Source organism: Equus asinus, chromosome 13 (genome assembly GCF_041296235.1).
Source record: "Equus asinus isolate D_3611 breed Donkey chromosome 13, EquAss-T2T_v2, whole genome shotgun sequence".
Taxonomy (NCBI): Eukaryota; Metazoa; Chordata; class Mammalia; order Perissodactyla; family Equidae; genus Equus; species Equus asinus.
Window position 1 is genome coordinate 53,026,880 of NC_091802.1, and position 17,132 is coordinate 53,044,011.

At 42.7% G+C, this 17,132-nt stretch overlaps 1 long non-coding RNA gene across 4 annotated transcripts in view; it reads right to left on the minus strand.

The window, feature by feature from the left end:
- Positions 1–17,132, minus strand: part of LOC106830240 (uncharacterized) — a 106,618-nt gene that overhangs the window by 34,452 nt on the left and 55,034 nt on the right. For all 4 annotated transcript variants that reach the window (XR_011493925.1, XR_011493923.1, XR_011493924.1 and 1 more), the window contains one exon: positions 540–748. This is a non-coding gene — a long non-coding RNA (uncharacterized lncRNA). The remainder of the gene's footprint in view (positions 1–539; positions 749–17,132) is intronic.

Consider the following 17,132-nt stretch of genomic DNA (forward strand, 5'->3'; position numbering starts at 1 on the left):
ATGTTCTCATCTGCGAAGTGGGGACAATAATAGTATGTGTCTCACAGGGTTATTTTGAAGGTTAAACGTGTAAAAAGCCTCAGTCTACTGTAAGGTTAATCAACTTTAACACTATCAGCATTTCAGGTGGGGTAATTCTTTTTGTGGGGACCCATCCTATGCATTGTAAGACGTTCAGAAGCACGTTAGCTTCTACTGGCTAGATACTAGTTGCACCCCACCCACATGCCGTCATCCCCTCCACTGTCACCATCAAAAATGTCTTTAGACATTTCCAAATGTCCTCAGGGGGGTAAAATTACCCCTGGTTGAGAGCCGCTATTCTAGTGCTTGGCATATAGTAATTGTTTCATAAATATTAGATGTTATTTTTATTATCATTAAAATGATTACTAACAGCAGTATCACCTTGCTATGGTGACAGCTCCTCTCTCCCATTGAGTCCTTGAAATAGTTGCTGCATTTCTGTATCCTTCCAATAGAAAGGGCTGAAAAGGGGCAAGGTCATTAATTTGAGAACAATTCAATAGGAAACCTACCATCTGCTGTGAAGTCTCCTTTCCTGGAAAGAAAAACGGCCGCCATTTTGTTCAGCTCCAGGCATTAGGCACATTCCTCAGCTTCACAGCGAGTTTGTGCGACACTACAGATTCTTCCACTGGCATGAATTGTCCAGCTGTGAGCACTACTGGTGTAGTTGACTGTTGAAGCTGCTCCTGGAGATTTCCAAGGGTACCACCACCTTTTCCTGGGAAAGGAAGGAGAGAGATGTTCAAGAAGGAGAACTCTTCAACAGAAGTTACTGTGTCTGCCTTTTTTGTGGTTTTGTGCCTGTTTGGGTTTACAAGTGTGTTTTTTGCCCAAATTGTTCTTGCATATTCTAACAGTGTTTGCTTTAGATGTTTTGATACCATGTTGTTTTGAAGGTACAAATGTTTTTCATGGTATGTCTTGTGTGAAGCGTACAAACTGAGGGGTGAATGTTGGCGACTGAATAGAGTGCAGTATTCCTCAAAATTTTTAACCAAATAAATGGTAATAGCAGAGGAAAGTGAAAAAAAGATTTCTGGGGGTCTGGGAGTGGTCAGCTGAAAATATGAAAGTTCTTTCCAACTCCTATTTTTATGTTTGCTATTCATGCACATTTTACGTTCTATGCTAAGATATTTTTTCATTTGTTTCAAAGTAAAATTTGCAAATGGATTCTCCATGCTGGACCCTGTTTATCTGGTGGCTTTTCCTACTCCCCTTTTTACAGCATGCATAATGCACTTGCAAAGGAAAGATCATGGCCTTAGACTGATGGACTGACACGAAAATTTGTTTTAATTAAAAGAAAAATCCTCAGCCTAGCAAGCGTTCAAACCCCACATTTATCCCTTCTTCTTAATTCTTCCCCTTCCACAGCACGCTGCTTTGCTCTTCTTGTCACGTTAAGTGAATCTTTTTCTATTCCCCATTTCCATCACCCACCACCATGCCATCGTCCTCACACCCTTCTATATTCTGCTCAAAACTTTCCTCTTCCTGGAGGCCTGTCTCCCCGTGACCTTCAAGTTCTTCAAAGCCGTCTTTAATCCCAACCACCTATGAGGGTTTCTCTGAGAAATTATACTCCATGACAGCCACCCTTCTGTGCATTCAACATACCTTGTCAACTGAAGATCTCAACATAGAGAAATGCTTAAAGAAAAAAGTCACTTTAATGTCAAGGTTTCTTCCCTCTTATTTTAAATTTTTATAATTTTTTAATCTAAGGATGTCTATGAAAGAGTGATGTCTTTTTGAATCTGACAAGTATGTTTGCATTCCACAAATGACATATTTCCTAATAAATACAGATTCCATACTTACGTTTTACAATAAAAATACAAATAAGAACTACTTATAATCTCTCCTAATGGCTTAATTATAAGCTCCTTGAGGGAAGGAAACTTATTTGGTTAGTGTTTAACTCAGAGGTTTGGACATTTAAGATCTTCATAAAATATATGTTGAATGAACCTAAGAATGAATGAGTGATTGTATTGTTCTCATTCATTTCCATGAGCTTTAGTGGATCTGCACATTTTGGCAAAAGCACCTATTTATGACACACTGTCAACACTGTGCTTGTACAATCTGCTTATTGTCTTTCAGTTGTTGGCTAGTTATAGGCATGGTCATCGAGTCTCCCTTATTTACACTTGATCTCATCCATGTCCTTCAGAGCACCAAGAACAGGGTTTTGTCCAAAGTAGGTACATTGGAAATGTTATGGAATGAATGTCGTTTGCTGCATAATACAAAGAGCATAAGAAAATAATCTGAAGAAAAGGTAGTCAGTTAAAGTAAGTAACAGCCAACCTGCCCTCTAAATATGTATAAGGTTAGATAAAATATTCATAGAAGGAGGGAAAGCCATCTGATGAAGAGTCATGGGCAAGTCCCGGGGTTAGGATTCCAGGACCTAGACTGGCTTTGCCAGTACTGCCACCTCCCCTTCTTTCCAGGGTGCTCGGTTGATGTCTTCTGGAGTATGATATTTTTTTCTAGGTATTTGTGCTTTATTAACTTCTGTCTTCCAGAGAGGGGAGAGGTCTGCCCGTTGCAAGGAGGCCATGGTCTTCTGGGTTGTCAAGAACTTAGTTAAAAATCATAACTTCTTAATAATGAGTGTGGCCACAGGCCAATGCCTGTGGATTTTTTCACTTATAGATGCTATCGGGACTTTCAAAGTGAGGACAAGCCAGCAGTCACCACAATTAGAAATGATAAGATCAAGTGAGGACAGAGTGTGCTAGTTGATAGAAGAAATAGTGGGAACTGGGATTGCAATGGGGCTCAAGTAATCAATAGAAGCTGGAATTACTACTTTGCCTAGACTTGGTCAAGTACCAAGGACTTTGAGCACTTTCCCAGTGCTTACATCCAGGTAGGAAGTTAGAAAGCAGCACTTAGAGTTTGTATGCTGGATATTCCCTTTACAGGAACAAAGGGTCACACAAAGCATTGTTTCATGGACCCTCTGGACCCACTCTTAATAGTCTCAAGCAATTTGCTCATGACCTCTTAAAGTGAAATGTGAGTCAACTGGAGACCATGTTTAAGAGTCTCTATCTTCTGACCAGTTAAAGATCCAAGTGGTCCTCCAGTCAACAGAACCCCACCAGATATGAGAGACAACAGCTTTTGAGTGAGGCATTTGTTACTCTATTTGACTAAAGAGTTGTAGTATCTGAACAGAACTCCATTACAAATATGTGATAAACGACTGAAAAATCTTCAGGTGGAACTTTCAACTTCAGATATGATCAGCTTTTCCATAAAGAGTGAAGCAAAGATGCAATTAGTTGTGCCAGTACTCAAGAGAAAAGTTCTCCTGGTAGTGATACTTAGTGTAAAGAAAGATACAGCATAGAAGGTATTCTATGCCGACCTTGTCTGGTAACCATAGTCAAGCTGGCACTTAAACTGGCATCTGTAAAGCAGGTCCAATGACACCTACCACATGATATTGTTGTAACGGTTGAGTGACACAACGTATACAAAGTGACTGGTCAAGTGCCTGCTACACAGTAAGCATTTAACAAATGCTTGACCCATGCGAAAGACCAACCCAACTTCAGACCTATACTTGGATTCAATTTGACTATTGATTCTGGTGGAACAGTGCTAACCAAGAGGACTGAGCCAGCAGAAGGACAATGTGAACTTTTCTGCAAAGCCCTCTACAGCTCATGGAAGATGACAAACTCAACCTTGGCCGTGTGATTCTAAGCGATGTGGGGAATGCTCCCCGTGAGACTTTTAAATAACCGTGATTTGCCTGCTGCATAATTCCCAGTACTGAAATTGCTTCCTTCCCTTATAATAACTGTCCACTAGGTAGCTTGTGGCCAGTGGGCTAAGAAACAGAAAGCGGTTGGTGTCAGCCTCCTGAGCTGCCAAGTGGAGATATTTTTCTCGGGTTTCTGGGTGGGTTTTTAAGCCAACACCCTTGAAAGGGAAGCAGAGCCTACATGCCACAGGCATCTGAGACACAAGGCCTACACAGTATTTTCAAAAAGTCAGTATCGCTCACTGACGATAAAGGGGCATTCAGTGTGGGCAAAGGACTCCAGAGGAGTGGGTGGAGTTGGGGCTACCAGGCAGGCCTTGGACTGAGTTCGCAGCCAATTTTCTTTTTCCACCATCTCTAGAGTTGAGTAGGTGCCAAGACAGCTAAAAGCTTTTGGAGACACCCATAGACACAGATAGTGAGCCCCCCACACCCCCAACCCCCATCTTTTCCATGGAACTTAGCAGCAGCTACCAGGGGCGTCATCACAGAGCATTAATTTTTTCCCTTGCCTGGTTTCCCACATTCTGTGACCACCTCGGAGTGTGCCAGGGAAAATATTGAGAGCCTAGGTAAACGAAGGGGAACCCAACATTCACCAGTCTGGCCTTAAAATAGCCGGTGGAACGCCCCCATCCCAGAGAGTACACAGGCGCTGACTATTAACTAGTGTGCTCAGAGCACCCGCCCACCCCACCCCAGTAGCTCACCCCAATGCCGTGAAAGCCTATCTCAGAGAGAGGACAAAGAAGTAGCCAGACTTTCCTGCCTCTTTTTCTTTGACCCCCCCCCCAAGCCCCCCACCCTATGACTTAGATGAATATTAACGGACACAAAGTGACATGATGCAAACCAGTGCATGCCACTGGGTGGGGCGGGGACTTTGGTGAAACGTATGTCTGGGGTGGAGTGGAGGGCTGGGCAGCGCCATCAGGGAGAGCCGAGAGGAAGACTGTTCCTGGAGGAGAGTGGAGGGCTCGGGAGCTACAGGACACACCCCAGGGCTGGGCACTTGGGCAGCAAGCAAAATGTCTCCACACTGACTGCTGGACAGCCTGGGACATGGCTTTAGGACTTGCTGCTGTGTCGCAAGGTTGTGTATGCTGAATAGAGTGCATGCAGCGGAGAGAGGGGCCCCACAGGAAGAGAGGTAGACGAGAAGAAGGAAGAGGGGGGAAGATACCCAGGGGAGGATAAGGAAGAGTATACAGCATACACTACATCAGCACAGCTTTTCAATGTTTTCTAAGTGTTCTCCATGTACAGTTGCCAGATTTATCAAATAAAAAGGCAAGATATCCAATTAAATTTCAATTTCAGATCGACAACAAATACATTTTTTTGGATAGACGTATTTTAAAAAATTCATCTTTTTATCGTAAATTTAACATCCAGTTAAATTTGAGTTTTAGATAAACAAAAAATAATTTTTGTATAATGATGTCCCATGCAATATTTGAGACATAAGTATCATAAAAAATCATTCGGTGCTGATCTAGGGTTCAAATGTAACTGGGTGTTCGGTATTTTATCAGCAACCCCATTGCTACGTCTCGCTCCCACAACTGGAATGGAAACCCTCACGGCAGACTTTTCTGTCTTGTCCTCTCTGCAAATCCTGATGCTGCCCATTCCATGTGCTGCTTTGCTGTGTAATGTACAGAAGGCGTACTAACTGGAATAAGTCTGTGCATTCCGCAATCTGACTGTCCCGGCTTCACCTATTATTGGCCATGTGATCTTGGGCGAGTAACTTAATCACTGTTTCCTCAATTTTCTCATCTGCTAAATGGGAAAAATGATAGTCGCCTGCCTTAGAGAACTGTCATAAGGAAACAATATAGGTAAAGCATTTACTGTATCCTAGGCTCATGGGAAGTCCTCAGCAAATGTTAGCTACTCTTATCACTATTATTATTATTATTGGATACTTGATAAATAAGGAAATGTAATAGAAAGAAACTAGTTCATGGGTGTTAGAGACCTGCCTGAGCTGACCATTGGGCTTCTTCAACCAGCTTTGGGACCTTGAGAGACACTTTACCTTTCTGAGTTTCTTTTCCTTGGGGTTCCAAGATTCCTTCTGATTCTAAAATCCCATACTTTAAATAGACGGAAAGGATGAGAACCAAGTGGAATAAAAACCGTGTCAATAGAATGTGTAAGGGGGTAGAAAGTAGAAGCACACTGTGGGATGTTTCACTAGACAAATCAGAAAGCCTGTCCCCAAATGCAAGGCTCTGGCTTTCCCCAGGCTCCGTTCTTAGGAAGCTTGGGTTTTTGGAGACTTAGTCAAAAGACAATCGATATGAAAGCAGAGCATTTCAACTTCGACTTGAATTTGCACCAAAAGGAGCCTCATGTAAGGATGAGTGGGAGAGCCTTCTCAGTTGGCAGCCAGCCCAGTTATGGTAAATAAATTCATGACAGTGAACAGTGCCAACTCATCGGAGAAACCACAGGCCCACCATCCATGAAGATTTCTGTGGCCCTGAGTTAGCCTTTGTGATTTGCAACATTTCCAGATAATTTCAAATCTCACTAGTGACCTTTATAGCTATTTCTCATCACCTCTGGTGAATTATCACTTAGCCACAAAGAAAATATTTGTGCCTCTCCTGTTATTCTGAGGGGAGTGTGGGCACTAAGAGGCCAGGGATAGGCAGAGACCCTCACAGCAATGGTTTCCTCCCACATGGCTCTGTCCTGTAGCAGGTGGCGGAGGAGGATGGAGGAGAGGAAGTTCTGCCAGGAACTCTAATAAGGATATGGACTTACTCTACATTCGGTTCAGGAGCCTTTAGGAAATATGCAACAACAACAAAAAAAGATGCACTCCTCTACCTCAGAATATTCACAGTACACCTGGGAGGCAAAATCATTCTTCAATGCAGTGATGGCTTAAGAGGCTGAGCATGGCAGCATCCAGGTGCAAATAAATATAAAGCAGATGGAGTTCATCTGTGCTAAAATGATAGAGAATGAGCCACATGGGCCTAACCCAGATGTGAGCTTCCAGTAGGTACCTGGATAGTTGGGAAAGAAGGTGAGGGTCTTGAAAGAATTTTAAAAAATGTTCTATGCAAAGATAGGAAGGTTTCAAAAGCATGCCAGGGAATGGGCATGAACGGGACCCTAGTTAAGGAACTAAGCGGGAGACCAGTGAGGTCTTCAGAGCGTGTAGGCTGGACTCTAGACTTATTAAATTAGCTCAAAGGACAGGTTGCACTTGAATAATTGGATTTCCTATAGTTTTTCCTATTGTGCTGTCATTGAAGGAGATTTGCAAATGTATCAACTGATCCATCATTGAAAAATATTTCCTCCACCAACTTGAAATTCCATCCACTGAATCATTTTGATTATGCATTACTCGGAGAGTATAAATTGGTTCACTGTCTATGGAAGGCAATATGGCAACAGCTTGAGAAGTTACAAGTCACTTTCTCTTTAAGTAGCAATTCAACTTTCAGGAATTTATCCTGCAGATATATTTGAATGTGTACCAGGTTATTTATTTCAGCATTATTTATAAGACCAAAACACTGAAGCAACCTAAATGTCCATCACAAGGGGATTAGTTAAAAATCAGTTATGGCATTAATACATGCATAAAAAAACGCAAATTAATAATGAATGTGGAAGTTCTTTAAATATCGATATGGAATAATTTCTAAAATACTTTGTTAAAAAAAGAAAATAACAAGGCAAAGTAAAGACTGTGAAGTATGCTGCCATATTGTTAAAAATTATAGGCGCTTCAAGGAGGTGGAACATAACTCCCCACCCATTGAGTATGGTCTGCCTTTGGTGACTTTCTTCCAAAGAGTACAGGAAGGAAAGAGAGGAGAAATAACTACAGCAGAGAACCCTGGCAAATCCTACCTGGGCCAGGTGATCAAGGTTCACAGCTTCAGTGAGAAGCCAGGTGATACCACGTACCCACGATAACATGAAGAGAATGGCACTTCACCCCTGTGGTCATCTTCCCCAAGACCCATAACCCCTGCCTAACTGTGGCAAAAACATCAGTCAAACTGAAATTGAGAAACATTCTACAAAATTCTCAACCAGCTTTCCTCAAAACTGTCAAGGTCATCAAAACAAGAGAAGTCTGCGAAACTGTCACAGACAGGACAACAAGACAAAGCCAAGGAGACATGACAACTAAATGTAAGGTGGTGTCCTGGATGAGATCCTGGAACAGAGAAGGGACATTGGGATAAAACTAGTAAAATCTGATAAACTACGGAATTTAGTTAATAGTATTGCGCAATATTGATTCCTTAGCTCTGACAAATGTACCACAATAATAGAGCACGTTAACTAAAGGGGAAACTGGGTATACAGGAACCGGCATATATAGGAACTCTATAATATCTTTGCAACTTTTCTTTAAATTTAAAACTTTTCTAAAAAAACATTTATTAAAAATTAAAAAGGGGTAGAGATTATATAATTGCTCCCACGTGCATGATACATCCGCGGAAGAAGAGGCAATAAACGAGTAATTTCAGTTGCCTGCAGAGGGGGATCCGAGTAACTGAAGGAGTAGGTTTCACTGTATGCACTTTTATATTTTCAATCATGAATCCTGCAAATTTATTTCCTCTTTTTAAAATAATAAAATTTACATTTTACAGGAATAAAACAGAATTTCTAATCCAAGTTGTTGTTTTTAAAAAACACCTTAGTTTTTAAATGCACTCTTTCTGAGCGACACATGAAACCAGCAGCCCCCAAAGAATTCATTAATTTGGATTAATTTCTCATATGAATAAGTTGCACAGCCCCAAAGTGCAAGGCTCCAAGGAGAATGTACGAGGGGCGTGGAGGTTTTGAGGGAAAAGAAAGCACTGGGTAAAGGTCTGGATGTATGATATTGCCCAAAGAGATCCCAAGCACTCAAGTGACAAAATGAAGGTACATGGTACCAGAGGGATGGTGGCCAATGGAGAGATAAGATGCCCAGAGGGGGTGACTGGATGCCCCAAAGATAACTTTGCTGATGCCAAATATATATGAGATTAGCTCTCCCTCTGCTTCCCAATAGACTATATTCTATATCATCCCAGTTATAAAATGAGCCTTTCTCTACCTGTTGACTCCTAACCAAGAGAAATATACTGTCTGTTGGACTTCTAAAGAACACTCTGGACCCATGCGAGAGCTGACTCCAGAGTCATTCTTTCCTGCCCTCATCCACCACCTTTCTGTCTCAGCCACTACCTGGCAAAAACCAACAGGGAGGTGACAGTGAAGTGAATTCAAATTTGACTCCATGAGAGAAACTGGGCTCTTCAGGCAGAGCCATCAGCCTGAGAGAAAGGGCACAGGATTAACAGGTCACTGAGCCAGCCAGGGGCGAGGAGCCAGAAGGACACCCACCACGAGAGGCAGGGAAACGGTTAATAACTCAAGGTGACAAATTAAGCCAGCTACTCAGGGGCTCCAGTTTGGCTGATTGTGAAGTCAAAACAGAACTGTCGGAAACTGGGAAGGCGCTGTCACTTTTACTGTATTTTTCCACACATATTTTTATTTTTTTTTAATTTGGAAACGTTCGTGGGGAGCTGGAAAACGCAGGCTGGAGAACTCCTGGGGTCTGAGAGGGGAGAAACTCTGTCTCTGCTTGGATCTCAATCTAATTCGGATCAGCAGCTCCCCAAGGGCGTCAGCCACTGGTGGCCGTTAGGTTGGTTAGCCTGCCACCACCCTCCCTCTCCTCCGCCCCCTGCCCCGTGGAAACATCCTCACCTCCTCTCCTTTTCACTGCCCTTAAGTGCCAGCCTGCAACCTCCTGCCAAATTACACTAACAGCGTGCTCCATCCGCCAGCCTCCTTGTTGCTAAACCCAGCAGCTGCTTAACAGGGAGCAGATGGAGAGAGACGTGCAACACCCCCAAAGCACGCACTAGGGGAACCTGGGGCCGAGAGGCAGAGGAGAATTAAAACAGCCTGCTCTTATCCCAATTGATACATTGGCAAGGCCCCTGCTTTCACAATGCCTAACATGTGAACAACTAGCCCGTGGAAATTCACCAAAAGGAAACAGTAGGCTCGGGATATTTAACATGATCGTGTGTCCCATTTCGGGGAGAATGTAGGAAATTAGCACACAGTGACAGATGCACCATGAGGTTTACCTGCCCTTTGGATCTTATAACCCTTGAGCTTCTTGTTCTGATCTTTTAGGCAGTCATATTTACTTGAGCACTTACTTTCTAAATTATAGGAGCAAACTTGTCACAACAGAACATTTAAATTAACACTTTTGCCCTCAAAGGGTATGTCCTCAACATACACTAATCTTGTAGATTATTTTAACTCCTTGTAGAGCTGACAACTTGACTTTAACATTAAAGATAAACATTTGCCACCCCCTCTTACACACACACACACACGCATACTCTAATGTTTCATTCTATAGAAACATCTCCACTTGGCATGTCTACTGCAAGTTTGGGTTTAATATCATCCATTCTAAAGAAAACAGAACAGTTTTGCCGAGCAAACTTTAGATAGAAAAATGGATAAAATGTAGCGCACGCATGAGGAGGAATGCCTGCGCTCACGCATGCATGCTCACACACACACACACACACACATCCGTCCTCTTCTCTTTCTCCTCCAGCAAGCACTGCACTTGATCCTGAGTCCACCAAAGAACACTGGCTCTGACAAATGGCTCAGCTAGTCCAATGCTTCCCTATAATCTGGCCAAAGCTGTAGCGCTCAGGTCTCAGGTTCCTTCATGACAGTTCGGGACTAATGCCTGGTGGGTCATCCATTGCAGACCTTAGCCACCCAGTTGCAGTTCCCTGACCTATCTCATGGAATAGCGCAGAAACACAATTCTCCTATTGTTCTCCAACTCGGGGACTGAGGGAGGGGGAACATGCGCGCACACAAGACCCTCCCTCGACAAGATTAGTGCAATTATTAGCCAACAGTAATGGCTATAAGCCAATCTGCTCTCAAATCCTCCCGAGCACGAAGTCACCTCAGAGTCTCTTAAAGCCCCAAACACAAGACTGTGTGTTCTCCTGCATTTTGCCACGTTGTTTGTGAAGGCTACTGAGCCAGTGCTTAACGCCGCCCTTACCCACAAGGCTAACTAGCAGCGAAAGAAACTACACAATGCAGGCGTCTGAGCCCTGGGGTCCCCACGCCCCCATAAGTATGTAAAAGGCAGATGTCCGGGACCAGACGTCATTGGCTACTGCTTCACCCAACGTTGTCTGGGCAAAATGCTTACTAGAACACAGCTGTAGATTGCGACTTGTGGTCGCAATGTTAATTGTAGAACTCTCCAGCAATGATGTGCTTTCTCTCCGTTTCACCCTATATGAGTAACAATCATCGACCCCCGTGTTATACTCTGCTGCCCATTCTAGTCTCCCAACAGGAATTATGGCTGTGCATTCAGAAAGGAAGTTAAATTCTGTTCCGAGACTTTGTACACACATCCTTACACTGCATACATATTTCAAACCATAGTCTCAGAGAAAATGAAGTTTTTATACTCAATGTATATAAAATCAGTGATATATACAGTCATGCCTCACTTGACAGGGATACATTCTGAGAAACGCCTTGATAGGTGATGTCGTCATCACGGGAACATCGTAGAGTATACTTACACTAAGCTAGATGGTACAGCTTACTACATAACGTGGCTCTACCGTACTAATCTCATGGGACCTTCATCATATGTGTGGTCTGTCATTGACTAAAACATCGCTTTGCAGCACGCAGCTGCATTGATTAAATGTGGATGATGATGGGAGATATACAAAGAAAAAAGTTAAAGGATAGAAAAGTTAGTGACACATTTATATAATTCCAAAGCAATTGATTGATTGAATTTAAGTTACTGATAAATGAGACATTAAAATGATTTGTCAGTTGAGCCAAAAGACAGCTAGTCCAATAACTGAATATTCTACACCCAATTGTGCACACATGTGTAAATAAATATAAAGGTGAACATTACCCACAGGGCAGGGAATTATTCCATTATTACTTTATTCTTCAAACAGTCACTGAATTCCTACCATGCTCCTGGCAAAACTTAAAACCTAATGCTTGGTGGGTTGCTGTTAGAGCAGCCATATTAAAAGCCTTGTTATTTCCAGAGAAATCAGTGCCGTTTGGAAAACGCAGGCACAGAAAAAAAGCCACAATAAATAAAGCAAATAAAGAGGACATTTTCTATGGAATGGCAAATCAGGGAAGCTTTCAAGCATCTCCTGTTTATCATTGAGCAGATCTAGATATGTTAAACTTTGCATGTCTGTGAAACACATTTTTATGAGATATTAAAGATAACCCCGTTCCTACGAATTAATACCTTGTCTTTGCAGCATGCAGCCTCATTTCTCACACAGCAGACTATCAGAAAAGTCTCTGTTGAAAGACCTAGAGCCTGAGCCTGAATTATCAAGTCACAATGACTCAATATTCTCCAGAATATATTTTATTCTCATACGCACACGCTTGAACAGAACAAGCAATATACCACTGTTTGTACACAGCTTTCACAGCATATGTTCTACTATATATCCTTTCAGAGTGAGTGTGCTGACACACACACACACACAGTCTTTCTCATCTGGGAACCTCAAGGCTTTCGTTAAATTCCCGAAAGACTTCCTTTGTAACAGTTGGAAGATAACCGAAATCCCTGATGAATCGTTTCTCTATTCGCAAAATGGAGGCTAAAAATAAATAATAATAAATGGGTCATTTGGAAAGTACCTGAAATCCCGAGGCTAAATGTACAAACATAAGAAAGCCTAATCTTACAAAATGTATATACTGAACCACTAATTGGTATTATTTACTAATGAAAAGATAGAGGCAAATACATAGCTGCTAGAACAATCTTCTCCTTAGGATGCTTAGAGCTAAAGCACCTGAGCTAATTACACCGTGCATAGCAACGCAGGCATTTTCAAAGCTCCATAAAGCAAATCTTTAAAGTATGCACAAGTCATTCAGTTGTGCCTGTCCACACACAAGCACAGCACAAACTCGTTCAAACCTTATGCTCCCCTTTGCAAAACTGATGTGATTTCTTTCCGGTCTGTTACTAGATTGTATTCCCAGTAATGGTGATTGTGATCCAGAAAAAGAAGAAAAAATAGCATAGCGAAGAATAGCTAAGCTCTGATGAAGCACAGAGCCCAAAACCCTGGGGTCCCCCCTTTCATCTTTAGTCACTTGTCAACCCAGAGGTGCGGCCTATAGGAACCCAGCTCACCAGCACCTGCATGTGGATGAACTTTCTAGATGAGGGCACCGCATAGCGACTCACAGGAGGAAACCAGATCCATAGCTGGTGCCCGCTGTGGACTTGCCTAAGCTTCTTGTCTTTGAAACCAGACAAGGCCAACAGGTCCCCTGTTCATTTATGGTTAATCTCACAAATTGAAAGCAGGGAGAATTATATAGGAGACGAAGGCAGAAGCTAGAGGCTGGGCCAGAAATAAAAAGATTCATGGCAAGAAAGCTTGCCTGTTGGGAGAAAAATCATTCATACCCATTTCCGTATACCCATAGCTAATTATCCCCCCAAATCAAAGGAGCCCACTCAGCTCATTCCTACACATCAGTACAATTCCTTGGCAGAGCTGGCCGGCTTCTCACACAGCGGACAGCCAGACAGGCCTCTGCCGGGAAATGGCAGGTCACCACCAGAGACTAAACCACGGCAAGAGAAGAAGAAATAAGAACCATGAGGGAATCATCTGTCAAAGTTGTGGAAAAAGTCAGATTCTACTGACAAACAGCTGTTTAACCCAGGCAGCCACTCACCTGGATCTGGCTTGAGGATTGATAAAGCCAGGTCAAAATCCAAAATCCAAAAGAGCAAATCCAAGGGTCTCTACTCTGCCATCTTTTCCTGTCCCTCGGTCGTCAGGTGTGGTTTAGCTGACCAAGGACACGGCCCTGACAAATTCAGCGAGGTTGTATCAAGGGAGAAAGGGGTCTAGCTTAACTCGGCCACTAGTCCTCACTCTTGAACCACCTTTGGGAGCAGAAAGCACCCGCGGTGGTGTGCAGAATGCTTGCTCCCGACATGGAGTGAGCCCACAGAACACCTCCATCTGATCTTTTATAGTGCTTTGTTTATTACCCGTGTGCCCTTATTTCATAAGGGAACTGAGAGAGAGGGCGCAGGAATGATCAAGATGACTATTAGTAGCAATCCAAAGACAGCTTTTCTTAAGCTTCATTCATAGCAGCGAATGTGACCAAACAACCTAGCAATTGTTCTCTCAAATGTCACCTTTCTGTATGGGCCACTGTGCCGATAAAACTCGGCTCTCTCTTTTTCGCTCCCCCAGTGCCCCCCCCCCCGCTAAAAAAATTGCTGTGTTATCCTCCAAATATCTCCGGAGAAATTGAACCGACAAGGAAAGCTTTTCTTCTTCTCCCTGCCCCTACCCTCCCGGTTTTTCTTTCTTCTTCACGCAGCCTGAACAATTTGGCTCTGTTCTGGGTGCATTCCTGTGGCCCATTCTCTTTCAGTCCCCTGTGCAGGCCTGAGGACGGTGGACCAGAGAACACAGGCCCACATTCAGACCCAGGACGGCGCTTGCGGGGGGCGGAGGGAGAAAAGCGACCCGAACGTACCTATGATTGTTGCGCCACCAACTTAATACCTGGGCAGAGAGACAAAGCCTCTTTAGAAAAAGCCCAGGCTGCGGGGTAAGCCATTCCCCCACCCTCCAGGAGTTCAAAAGATAACAGGAGCTGAAAATAAGGCACTAACATAATTAAAGTTTCCCAACTCATTTCAGGAGCTATTACGAATGATGACAGAGAGCTCACTGCTAGCTCTTTTTGATGGACAATCTCTGCTCGTACATGAAGAGAGTCTTTCTCTCTTTGCGTGTGCGTACACGTGCACACGCGTGTGTGTGCACACACAGCCATCCATTCCTGGACAAAATGATCAATACTCTCAGAGCCCTACACCTTTTCACGTAAGCAGAGGTGCGACCATTGCTTGGAAAGTCCCTGATTTGAGGGGAATCTACAAAATGAGGAAGCCCTCTCAACGTGAACTCTTATTTTATTCTTAACAAAGGGTAAGTGGGCATTTTATCATTGTTATTCATGCGTTTATTTCTGCTTGAGATCCAGAATTTGCACTTGCCCATGGAACAGGGTGGAAGTCCCAGGAGTAAGTCCTGGGGGCAAAGGAAGGGGCATTACTATAGTCCAGCCAAATCATGAGGTGTTGGACGATCTCTGCTCTGGATGGCGGGTGGGGCGCATGCCCGTCATAGTCAAACTTCAAAGGCCAACTGAAGACCAAACCTCGTGGTCCTTACCTCCATGCTCCTTAGCCAAAGTTCCTCATTATGAGAAAGAGGTTTTAGCCAGAAAACTGGCGAGCAACGACAGAGAGAGCCAGTCATACAAGGTAACTGGGAAATAAGAATGGGACCAATACACACTAGAACACCCAACAGGGTTTTTCTCTCTCTCGCAATTAAAAAACAAATACACACTCAGAAAACGGCTGAGTTTTCTAAATGGCTATTCTATTTACTTGTTTTTCAAGAAGGCTGTAAGCTCCATGACAACAAGGATTGTATCACTGAGTCCCCAGCATCTAGCACAAATAAGGACTAAATAACTCTTTTTGAGTGTTGAAACATTCCAGGTTCACAAGGAAGAGAAAACCAAACGTGTGGTGTGCTGGAGCCAGCTCACACGCACTAATAGGGGCCGATTGCGAAACTGACATGATTTTGTGAGCCAGTTGGTAAAGGCAGCCACTATTAAAAGTTAAATTCTATGAACTTACAATTAAATAAATTACATTAAAAACATAGGAAAATAAGCTTATCACTTCCGTACTATTTGACAATGTTTTACTATTATTTATGCTGTCGGGGTTATTTATGTCTATCGTGTCTATATGGCGGAAACACTGTATAATGGTGACTGATGCCTAGCTCTGCCCCACTCTGTGTTCAATGATCTCACATTTTAGCTTAAAGTTGGCCATGGTGGAAACATCAACACCATGGAAATCTACAAATGCTACAAGTCAAGGTTTGATTTACAGTTTTCTAGTTGTGTAGTTTTAAGAGAATGATGAAGAAAATATTAATAATCCACATAACAGTATATCACGTCTATAGTTGTTATACTGTGAGTAGCCAAAAAAAAAATATGAAGGAAATAGTCTTCCAGCATCAAAAACTATTCTCTGAGTCGGTGAAGAAATTACATCATTGACTAAGAAGTGAGGTTCCAACATACGTCTTCATTCTTTCATTTTATTCCTTAACAAAAACAAAAATAAAAACATCTTATTCCAGCATTCATGTTGGAACTATACTCTTTCATCAGCTGCAAAAGAAAAGTCAGTGAAATATTTTTCGAGGACCAATTAGGTATACAGAATTCACCGTAAAAGGTATTGCATATTTCATAATTATTGGCAAATTTGTGCTACACAGCCTTTATATCAATTCATGATAAACTTGTGTATGGAAAAACATGAATACATTCTTTTTAGAGAGCTGGTTGTTAAACATTTACCAGGACACCACTGTCAAATGCCATCATCGCATATAAAGAAAGGGGGTGATTTTAATGATTTATAGGATGATAATTAAATAGAAGTATATGAATATGTGTATATGTGTTTGGCTCATCATTTAGCTTTGGTTTCATAGAAGCAGATCACAAAACAATGAACGAAGCCTATTGGTAGGAAAATGACACAGTATGAGCTATTCCCACCTGCCATGCTGTTTCGTCAGAGCTGCTAAGAACAAAGCTTATGAGAGGACAAGTAAAGGAGGCAAGAGCCGGCCCTTAAAATTTTCATACATCTGGGTGGTGTTTTGCAGTTTCCAAAAGGACTTTTGCACAAACTATATCATATGAGCCTCATCAGAGCTTTATAATAAAGGCAAGACAAAGAGAATTCCCACTTTACAAAGGAGCCTATTAAGGCTCAAAAAGCTTATGTAGTTTGTGCAAAGTCACACAGTTGAGGGTGACTAAGGTAAGACTAGAACACAGGTCTTCTGATTCCCAGCCCAGTGTTTCTCAAGGGAGGATCAAAATACCCTTTTTGGAGCAGCTCTTCTGGAAAGTTCCATCCCTCTCAGACCTGAGTTTAAGCAAGGAGGCAGTGCAGTGGGAAAAGCAGGCATTTGGGAATCTGAAAGTATTGTTGTCAACCTCAGTCACAGTCTGTGGCCGTATCTCCTTGGGCAAGGAACCGACGATGTCTGAGTCCAGGTTTTGGTCTGTCTGCCGGCCCACTTATAGCCTC